The following is an 11,841-nucleotide window of genomic DNA, read 5'->3' on the forward strand; positions in this document are numbered from 1 at the left end:
GAGGGTCGCAGATGCCAACAGACTTAATAAACTGATCCGTAAGGCCAGCAATGTTGTGGGGATGGAGCTGGACTCCCTCAAGGTGGTGTCGGAGAGGCGGATGCTGTCCAAGATAAAGACAATGTTGGATAACACCTCCCACCCACTCCATGACATGTTGGTCAGTCACAGGAGCTCGTTCAGTGAGAGACTGAGATTACCGAAAAGCACCACTGAACGACACAGGAAATCATTCCTGCCTGTGGCCATCTCCCTGTACAACGCATCCACTTAACACACTGTTTGCTGCTACAACTACACATGTTTCTTTTCCAAATATTTATTTATAAGTGACTTATGTATGTATGTATGTATATATATGTATATATTGTACTATTCTTAGTTAGCGTATTGTCTGTCTTGTCTTAATGTTGGTTTAAAATGGAGCACTGTAACAAAAAATAATTTCCCCCAGGGATCAATAAAGTATTCTGATTCTGATTCTGATTCTGATTTTTCTTCTTATAATAATAATTTTAAAATGTGATGTTTTCTATTTTCTGTTGTGAATGAAATATGGGTTTATAAAATTTTCAAATCATTCTGTCTTATTTGAATTTTTCATATTGTGACAACTTTTCAGGAAATGAGGTTGTATGATGGATGATAATACAAAAAATGTCATACACAAAAACACTGTACACACAGCAACAGGACAACATGTGCTATGCTGCCCAGTGTTATCTCAATGACAAAGCTGTCATAGAAGTATATTTCCCCAGCAGCCACTACATTAGATAACCAAAGTGAGAGAGCTTGTACTGACCCCTGAGTGGGCTTTGTTTTTGTATATTGCTTGCAATAGCACATGTGTCACCTATACAAGACATGAAAACTCAAATTACACATTCAAGAGGATTCACTCTGATTCATGTGTCAGTGTGCTTTTCTCTGATCCCAGGAATGACTTTGTGAATAATAAAGATCCCTACCAGCCATCAATGTGATGGCTGGTAGGCATCTACCAGCCATCAGTATGGGAGCTGCGATGTTTCCCACAGCGCCCATACTTCAGAAGACACGAGAGGCTTAGAAAGGACAGCTGAGCGAGTGAGAAAGATGGGAAGTGTAGATCATCTGGCTTTTCCGACTGATAGGCAAGGGAAAGCAGAGAAAGCAGAATGAGTCAAAGAGAGATAGGGAAATTGTGAAGAGAATAAAGCAAAGAAAAGAGGGCACAGAGTAACGTATACCCACTGAGGTGTGTGATGGGGAGCTCTGTGCTCCCGTCACCTTTGGGGTTTGCCTCTCCAGGGATAACAAACTTTGAATTATATTACTGCCTCATCTGGAAACCTGAACTCGAAATCTTCCAAGAGAGGTACCGGATGCAAGTGAAAAACTTGGTTGCCCTAAAATGTCGTGCATGACAGACAGGTAAAAATTTGTAATGCTGCTCAGCACAACTCATTATTTTTTGGCATTTATTTGTATATTTTACCAACAGAATGCCTACATACTAATATGAAATGAAATTTCTTTTTGAAGAGAGAAGAAAAAAAGTTTAAAACAACAACACAGTCAGGAGATAGGAAAACAAAGCAATAAACAAAAAATCAATAAAAAAAAATGCATCTGTGCAGCTTTATTTAACATCTCTATTCAGTAAAGTGCACTGTTTAGCGAAAGTAATGCATGAATACTGCGTCATGAATCTCAGTGTAATCACTACATTTATGTCCCTGTGGGGGCTGCTCTCTCCTCTAATCCATCTCTTTATCCCAGCGTCTTGCTCATTACATAACTCTGACCTTTGTACCATGTCAGCTCCAACAGCTGGCCAAGGCTGTTAAACACCAAACAACATAAGATAAGATAAGATAAGATAAGATAAGATAACCTTTATTAGTCCCACACGTGGGAAATTTGTTTTGTCACAGCAGGAAGTGGACAGTGCAAAAGTTATGACGCAAAAATTAGCAAAAATTAACATGCACTGAGAAGCAGCAAATATTGGTCGTATTGGCTTTTATATGCAGGAGTAATACAATGAAAAGTCTTGATTTACATATAAATGTAGAGATTATTATTTGGTTACAGAGAAGTGAAACAGTCTCAGACATACTATGGAGCTGCAAGAATTCATCTATATTTATTGTTGATCCCAGCTACAGAAATGCATGTACTCAAGGATTTGCATCCTGTTAAGTAAGCATATACAGTAGGCATTCAGCCTGCTTGTCCGTTGAAGCCTCTCAACCATTCATCTAATCAATATGCACAGAAAGAGAGAGAGAGAGGGAGGGAGCAAAGGAAAATAATGATGACGTTTGGACATTATTATTTGCATTATGTGATTTTCTTCTAGCCTGTTTGTGAAATATACTTAGGAAAACAAACATAAAATGAAAAAAATAGTTACGGTATAAGAGACCAAATGTAACTAAACCTAAGTGTGGTGTTTTAGTAAAGACAAATATAAAGCATCCTCTGCTGCAGACAGGTGATAAAAGATGAAGAAACCAATGAGGACAAAGATATTTTACCCAATGCTAAATGATCCCAGGGCCCCTGAGTGAAAACAGAAAGTGCTTAAGGCTGTAAGGTACCAGCATCTGTTAGTTTCATCCACAGAAAATACACGGATTTGTATGAGTGATCAAATTAGTAGTCTTAAGCAGATTGTTCAGCACTTCATGACACTTTCAGAGATATTCTTCAAAGCGTCGTGTTGTACACTAATACTTTGGAAGTGATCACAGCTTTTCTTTTGCCACACTCCAGTTCTTTCATGAACCACACATTTAAATGCAGTTTAACTTTCCAAATTTGCCTCAACAGTTCAACAGTCTGAGCTTTGAAACTAACATTGTCTAGTTGAAACATATAAAACCAATAGCGTTACTATATTTCTTCATTAATACGCATTAGTTTATTAAAGTATAGGAAGGCAGAACCCAGTATTATTCTTTCAGCTAAGAGTTACCCAGTTATATTTTTTAGTATAAATTAAACATCCTGAATGTTAGCATTAAAATACATGAACTGCTTTTAAAGCATAGTTTAATGATCTGTTTTTCATGAAAATGCCACACATTGTTGATTTGATCTATGGTTGTGAATAAATTTTAAACATGTGATTTATGTGTACACTTCCAGGGGAGCTGCAGACACTGAAAACTGATTCTCAAAATGGACTGTTCAAACATTTTACGAGGCACTTTTTTTTCAGTTGACAGCTGAATGTTCGTCAAGCACTGAATAACATAGCAATATGTGTGCATTATAGCAGCAGGCAGCTGGGAGCCTGTGGTTGCTGGTGAATATTTGATGAGAGAATAGATCCTCTCCCTGGGCAGGTTGAGTACAGTGTGCATACTCAGTCACACAGACGCGCACTCACAGACACACACATACAGATATACCCTGGTGCACACACATACACCAGGTGGTACAGTTTCTCTGCTGTTCAGCAACTAAGCGAGTGCCAGTGAAGGTGATATAAGAGTATACTGCAAAACTCCCTGATGAAAAATACACCAGAAAGTGATGCCTCTCACTCTTCATGGTGTCCATCTTAGAAATCATCAGGACACACACTACGCACACATGCAAGGTCATCGTCTCTTTTTCACTAGAGGCTTTCAAGCCGCAAGAGTTGAATACTAAGAGAGCCACACAAATAGAAAACAAGCAACTAATGCAAGAAGTGCACATCTCCATTGGTTCATATTAGTCAGAAATAATATTTATTTTAAAACACATTTTGCAGCATGCAGTATATAAATACCATATACACTGAAAACATTTGAGAATAAAGTGCAATTTGAAAATACTAATACTAATAATAAAAAAATGCTCTTTTTGCAAACATTTGGTAGCAATGCTATTGAATTTGATTTGGATTTCTTTGCAAAAGAAATATACATTTTAGTTAAAGTGCCTGCATGCAAGCTGAAGAAAGGCTACCCCTGACACTGTACACTGTTAGTGCAGGACTCTCCTTGTAGTCTAAAACCCCATCTTCTTTTACACCTCTTCAATTATATACAGCTGGCTGTCTGGACCTTATCACAGAACCTGTACAAACATTCTGATGCCATTCAGGCACCGACACCATTATAGATTGGCCGTTTCAGGGCTTGTATGATTACATGCTACATAGACTGAGGTGCACAAAGGTTTATGCTGTCACATGGTTGAAATGCGGATTTCAGAGATTTGCCAAGTATGATATTGTAAGATCTGGAAACACAAAGCAAATGCACACACTCTCCATGCCTTTTATAATTAAAGCTTAATAATGTCAGCAAGATATGCCTGAGAAAGACAGCAAAATGTTTTACTTAAGGCTTTTGCCAATTCCATTAGCAATTCCATTAGCATTAAAGCTGATGTGAGTCTTTTCAGCCAAATTGGGTTTTCTAGACGCACAATTCATACTGCCTGGTCCTACATCTGCTAAACCTGTCATTGACTTTTTTCCTCTCAGCTGTAAGATATTCATTAAGGTAGTGCTTATTTCCTGTCAGACTAGAAAATAAAGACTCATTTTTATTCTCGTCCATCCTTTTCACCTATGCCAGTCTGACTCTATCAGCAGTGATTTTGTGCTCACTGATTTGGAGGATTTGGGGGCGTGAACTGGGTAATCCTCAAATTTCTCCCGTGACATGGCAGCAGAGGGAGGGGCTGGTGTGAAAAGCAAGATAAGAGTAGTAGGGGCAGTGATAAGCCCATACAGATGTCTTGTCGGTGCTGTCTCTTTAAGAGTATTTTTAGTACGGGAGATAGCAGTGGTCACTCATCAGGAAAAAGGACTGAGTGGCTTTAGAGGCTTGCTCAGTGTTCTAGCACAATGCTGAGTGAGGAAGGCACAAAGCACAAACCATTCTCCCAAGTGACACACATCAGACTGCCAGTGCTTGGTAACTCTTTATTTTTTAACTTTTTATTTTTATTTTTATTCCTATTTATTCTATTTATCCCCTTCGTATATTTTATTTATATTGTCTCTGTATTTATATATATGTGTGTGTGTGTATAACTCTGTAACTTCTGTCGGTGCTGTGCTTTTTTGGAAATCGAATTTCCCAGAGGAACCCACCCGAGGGATTAATAAAGTTCTATCTAATCTAATCTCTACCTGTGTCTCATGTACATTCGAACACAATCAAGTTAACGGTCAGTCAGTTGCATTGTTTGGAACATATTTTATGTGTGACACAGTTTGTACTTGAGTCGAACTGTAAACAACGCATTCAACAGGAAAAACAACTCATGACAGAGTGTGCAATTTTTGTGTATTTTTCCTGTCCACTGTTGAGCCAGTCCCTTCAGGGATGTAAGGATCTATATTCTGGCAATTACTAACATGTTGCAACGAATAACAGCCTGCATTAGATCGAATTACACACAGAACTAGATTCCTGAAATACAGAACCTGTAAACACCTTCATCTGCTGTTAATATTATATTAGTGATTTTTGCTCTTTCCACATGTGTTTCGGTTCTGTTCAGAGAGTATTATTGCAAGTCCATATTTTCCCCTCCCAGGGGCAGATATGTAAATTTAATGATGCTGGCAAAGTGTGTGTGATCAGGTTACTGTATAGATTACATTGTGAACCTGCCAGATACTCAGGCACAGAGACCTAGAGACCTACAGAGGACAGCAATACACCTCGATGCAGGTTACCACTCCACCTTGCTCCGGCTCTGCTCCCAAGAAAACCATGCCGGGAAAAAACTGCTTTGAATTCCTCAAGGGTCAACGTCAGAGGTGTGTGTTTTTGTAAACTTATTCCAACATTATCAAAAAAAGTGAATGTTTGACTGTTGTTCTTGTTGCGGAAGTAGTAGTCTCATATGTGAGAATTGCAGCTAGGGAAGTTAGAAACTGCTAGGCAGCATAATGCTCCACAGTGTCTGCTTAATTAAAATGAGAGAGAGATAAGTACTGCCTCTCAAATCTGTTTGAGTTTGTTTGTGTACACAGCCTGATAGAGAAACAGTGAGAGAGAAATAGGGACGGGTGTGTGGGTGTTGGTATCAACTGTGGAGAGAAGAATACAAGTGTAGAATACAAGAGCGTTACTACATGAGCGAGAACTACAGATGTGTTTGGTCAACTCTTCTTAGTCACGCCATCATGTTTATTTTCTTATTTAAAATTCCTATAAAAGACACATTTATGGTTTTTATTACTGGGCTAGTAACAGATAAGCAAAGTAGCAAGAAGCTCTTCTGTCCCCGTGCAAGCAGGTCTGAAGTTCAAACTGCCATATAAAACATATTTTATTCACAATACAAAATAGAAAACATATCAAATGTTTAAACTACAAAATCTTCATATTTCACAAAAAACTATCACCTCATTTTGAATGTGATGGCATTAACGTGGGAAAACTAAAATCTGGAAAAGTAAGTGGTACCAAAAAAACAAAAAACAAAAAAACACCTGGAGGAACATTTAGCAAAAAAACAAAACAAAACATCCCAAATAGGTTAATTGGCTACAGGTCAGTAACGTAGCTGGATATAAAAACCGCATAAGAGGTTTGTAAAAATGGACAAAAAGCTACATTGTGGAACAATTTCAGGATAATGTTCCTCAACATAAAATTGTCTTCTCATCATTTACAGTACATCATATCATCAAATGACAAATTGGAGAAATCGGTATTGAATGCCTGTGATCTTTGGCAGCGCTGCATTAAAACCAGGCATGATTCTGTCATAGAAACGGGCTTGGGCCTAAGAACACTTCTGTGTTTGTGAACACAGTTCACCATGGCATCCACAAACAAAGGTTAAAGCTCTATCATGCAAAGAAGAACCAATATGTGAACAAGATTCAGAAACACGGCTGTGTTTTCGGGTCAAAAGTTCATTTAAGATTGAAAACAGTGGAAAATGTTTCTTTGGTCAGACTAATTTTCATTTTGGAAAACATGGATGTTGCATCCTTTGGACTAAAGAGGAGAGGGACCATCTGACTTGTTATCAGTGCTCATTCAAAAGCCTGCGTCTCTGATGATGTGGGAGCGACTTAATGCCTATTAAATCGGCAGCTTGCACAGCTGGAAAGGCAGCAGCAAAGCTGAAAGGTATATACAGGTTTTAAATCAACATGTGCTCCCATGCAGGCAGAATCTTTTGTCAGTGAAAGCCTTTCAACAAGAAAATGGTAAACTGCTTACTGCCAACTATTGTAACAGTGTGGTTTGTGCTAGAAGAGTCTCGGTGCTGAACCAATCTGCCTACAGTCTAGACCGTTCACCTATTTGATTTAAAAAAAAAAAAAGACCCAGGACTGTTGAGGACTGGGATTCTATATCAGACAAGAATGGGACAGTCCTGGAATTGGTCTCCTCAGTTCCCAGATGTTTCCCAGGATTGTTGTTAAGATAGATGTTACAGTGGTAAACATGCATTTTCAACTTTTTTTAAGCTGTGTTGTCATCACCATATCATCATTAAAGTCACCTTATTTTTTCTTAAAATGTTACATTTTCTCAGCTTAAACATTAGATATGCTTTCCACATTCTGCTGCGAATAAAACATAGGTTTATGAGATTTGCAAATCATTGCATTGTGTTTTTTATTTAAATTTTATGTCCCAACTTGTTAGTAATTGGGGTTGTACTTTCTATACATGTGAAGCCACTGAAAAGAAGTGAGCTTTCAAAGCTTCCCATCAGCAACTTGGTTTTTGTTTCGTTCCTGGATACACGTGACAGACTCTAATTCACTTTGAGGTCAGCTGGTAAACATGTGAGTGATGCAGTTAAAAATCTGCGATGTCTTAGTTGTGTGAGAGCAAAGTCTGGTCTGCCCTTATCAAAGAGTATGTGGGGGAAAAAAGGATGGTGACAGTGGAGATTTTGGTTATTGTATTTAAACTGACAAGTAGGGAGGGAACAAAAGAAAAGAACATGCTCGTCCCACATCTGGTGATTTCCTGCTGTCTTACATAATATTGACTGACAAACAAATCTGTTGTGAGGAAGAGTGTAAACTGTTTAATGATAAACACTAAATTATAGACAGCCTGTTTACTGTAATGTGCTTTAAATATCAAAGCTAATCATATTATTTATCTCGTAATCATTGTCAGAAGAAAATATGAAACCTAAAGCTCACGATACAACAATGACCTAAGACATTACCTAATGGCACATAAAGGTATTAGTGTGCATTAACATAATTTTAGCTCTACTCTTTTTCTGTTCTAAAACTTTACAAAAACAAAAAGAGGAAACAGAAGGAAGCGGCAGATTGTGAGGATGAGGTAGAGATAAGCAGTTTTGAGATTACTTAATGGATTTTCAGCCCAGGTAGGAGGACACGGAAAAGTTACAGCCTATATCCCCAGATGGAGATTGTGCTACATGTTTCCTGTGTGCGTATCTGTTTGTGTATGTGTACATGTCTGCAGTGAAGCCAGATTTGGCGCTTTCCAAAGAGAGATCATAGCGATTCTGCTGCTCACACATCACACATGACGTAACTCTTCCACACGCCCACACAACACTTGCTCTCTATCCTTCCCACAGAGCTTCCTCAGGCTTACCAGACACTGAGTAGGAAATTATTGACTGTACGACTGAGTAAACATGCATGCCATGGTGGATCTATATTAGTGCTCAAAAATGATGAACTGTGGTGGTGAGTAATCGCTGAGGGTGAATTTCCTCTTTTATGGTAGCAGGATGCTACAGAAGTGATAAATAATAGAGCAAAAGTTTTGCTAAACTTTGTGATATATTCCATATCATCAGTTCACCAGGAAGAAAACTACATATTTGAATATTTTAGTAGTATACACATTTTTGCATTTACATGGTTATCTGTTTCGAATATAATTATAAATTCTGCAGAGCTGCCAAAAGCTGTGATCATGATATGCAACCTCCTTGAACTGGAAAAGTTTTCCAAAGCAGGACCAGATATGATTGTCCAAATTGTCTCTTCTCCTCACATCTGCTCTTTCAGTTGTGACAGAGATAAGAAAGTTAGTACAAGGGGAAAAAACGAGATTATGCAGTCAAAATCTTGACAGGTGTCCAGGTCTGAACCATGGAAGAACTGATATACAGTGGCAGTTGGTGTGAATTTCTTTTGTATGAGCTAAATAAAACAACACGAGCTGCTTGTGCACAGAGTTACTCATGCATTTTGCTTCACTAAGCATGTTTATTTGTTAATGAAACTAAATGAACTGATACTCTATAATGGAGGCTGTGTGGATTATATCTAGCCCATTATTACTGTGGAAGAGATCCGGAACCAAGGCTGGTTGGAACATTTACCTTAACTAAATTGACAGAGAGCACTATAAGAAGAAAACTTAGAGGCAGGTCAGATGAACTAATTTCTTCTAAGACAGAGTCTAAAGCTGAACTTTACAATATATAAGCCGGGGAAAGCGCTCTCATTCTGTCTTTCAGACAACAGAGGGTCATAGCTTGCTCACTTTCTTAATGGTGCTCGGGCATGCTCACACTGCAAATCCAAAAGAGGACCTAGCACATACATAAAGCAGATGAGGCATTATTTGCCTTTCTTGTGCTCAGTGTTGATTTAAATCCACTGTGCTTTCAGGAACAAGAGAAATAAGTGAACGTGACAGGGGAGCGTCATTTGTCTAGAAAATGCAATTAATCGGGTATAACATTTAAAGTGATGTGAAATTATCCAGTGCTGCTCTTTTTTTTTTTATTATTATTATCCAGCTATACTGCAACTCACGATCACAGCAATGACATATCAAATCTGTCAGCGGCCACTGAGAAGACGTTCAGCATAAGGGTAAATTTTCAGGTCTGATCACACGTGACTCCAGGGGAAATAAATCGCTTGTCCCCTTTAATTTCAATTTCCGTGCGTGATATATATTGTGATCACCTGTCAGATGTGGCGCATGCGCGCAAAAGTGGGAGGCGGAGTGGATGCTGATCGCTCTCTATCCGCTGCCCTGTGCTCTCTATCCCCCGGCGATCAGACAGACACGGATAGGGGATATCTCAGGAAGGTTGGGCAGGATGGGGAGACAGATCAGCTGTTGATGAAGGTACTGTTTCTCTTCGGTTTCTCTTGAATTCTGCGCTTCAGTGTTTGACATTGTGACCGTGGAGGGTGAAGGATGCTTGGTTGCATGCAGAATGGGAGGAGGTGAGCGGGGGGCGCAGAGTGGATAACAGATGGTATTTCGGGAAATCACAGGGATGACAGAGCTGTTACTGGGTTTCGTCACAGTTTTACGCTGGTTTACAATAATCTAGAACAGTATACTACACATTAAGTATAAAAAATATTCGTTAAGATACCTGGTCAAGGACACAAGAAAAAGGTGAGAATGTGTTTTCCATTTTTTCGCTCACCCGTGGGCTTGGGCTGTTATCACCTCGTACCCTCTGCGGACTAAGATGTTGTCCGGTTTAGAATGGTTGGTGGTTATGCATGATGCCTTTTCATATCGGTAAAGCGCCGTGGATACGTCAGATCCACCGCGTATGAGTGAACCTGAGCTGCAAGTGAGCATTGCGTAGTAAACGCCGAACGCAGCTGTAATTGCCTATTTAGAAAGATAATTGGTCATCACAGACTTGTATTGTCCTTGATGTTGCTTTTGTCCAAGAAACTATCAGTATTTACTTCCCATGCATTATTTGCTGGGCCGCTACCCGGATGTGCCTGCAGTTTCTCCAGTGAAAGCGCTAGATTTCCTGTGTTTACTCGTCTGGCTGCTGTAAAACACGTCTTGCGTGACATTTTTCACTCCGTGACAATCGGTGCCATTCGGATAATGAAAATCGAATTCTGTCACCGTGAAAAAAAATGGTGTTCTGGACCCGCGAGTCCACCTTCAATAGTCATTTGAATAGGATTTGTAGTAGCCCGGTCAATTGAGAGCAACATCCCCCTCCTGTATTGCACATTAGGCTGTATCGTAGGCTTTAACTGGCTGACAAGGATCTCTCTGATTTGTATAGGCTGCAAGCAGCAGAGCGGTTCTGGTCCCGTCCATGGTACTGAAAGCAACAGTCGGTGTGGAGTAAATCAAAGAGAATGAATCTTTAATGGCTTTAATGACAAATAATAATAGTTCTAACCAGAATGGAAATAAATATAATTTATCAAACACCGGTGTGTCTAATACACAGATTCTTACAGAATATTTATATGAAAATTTCTCTATTGAAAACCATGCAGTTAATAGGTTCAGATAAGGATACACTTGTCTAAATCGAGTTAAGTACATATTGTGTAATGCATTGATGGTCTTCAAAGTTGAGTTATTAGATTAAGCCAACTTTATGTTAATGTTGAGTGGATGGGTGAAACTACGTTATCCCTTCTTCTACATACTTGTGGTCCGCAAATGTTACTCTCTTTCATTATCCCTCCCTTGTTTCTGTCACCTCACACATCCTCTCTTTGTCTGTCATGTATGTAGGAAGTCTGACGTAGATGCTGAGCCAGAGGAGAGCCCAGGGAGCAGCAGCAGTAGCAGCAGCAGCAGCAGCAGGAGTGGGGCTGTAGATGCCCTCTCCACCGGTCCAGCCCCCCCTCAGGCATCTGTGGGAGAGCCGGGTCAAAGTGGAGACAGTTCCTGCTCTGACTCTGACAGTCCTGTAGATTCCAGCTCCTGCAAGGAGGAAGAGGGGGAGGACGAGGAAGACCCAACAATGTTCTCCTCCAAATTCCTTAGTGGGGCAAACCCCCTCAATGCCGTGTCCTCTGCTGTAAATAAGTTTGGTTTGTTTGGAGATGATGGTGAGGGGGATAAAAAATCACCTCCCCAGCAGGGGCAAAAGCAATCTGGAGAACAGAAGCCAACAGCAGGCTCTGGAAAA

Source organism: Rhamphochromis sp. 'chilingali', assembly GCF_963969265.1.
Source record: "Rhamphochromis sp. 'chilingali' genome assembly, chromosome: 2".
In the NCBI taxonomy this organism is placed as follows: domain Eukaryota; kingdom Metazoa; phylum Chordata; class Actinopteri; order Cichliformes; family Cichlidae; genus Rhamphochromis; species Rhamphochromis sp. 'chilingali'.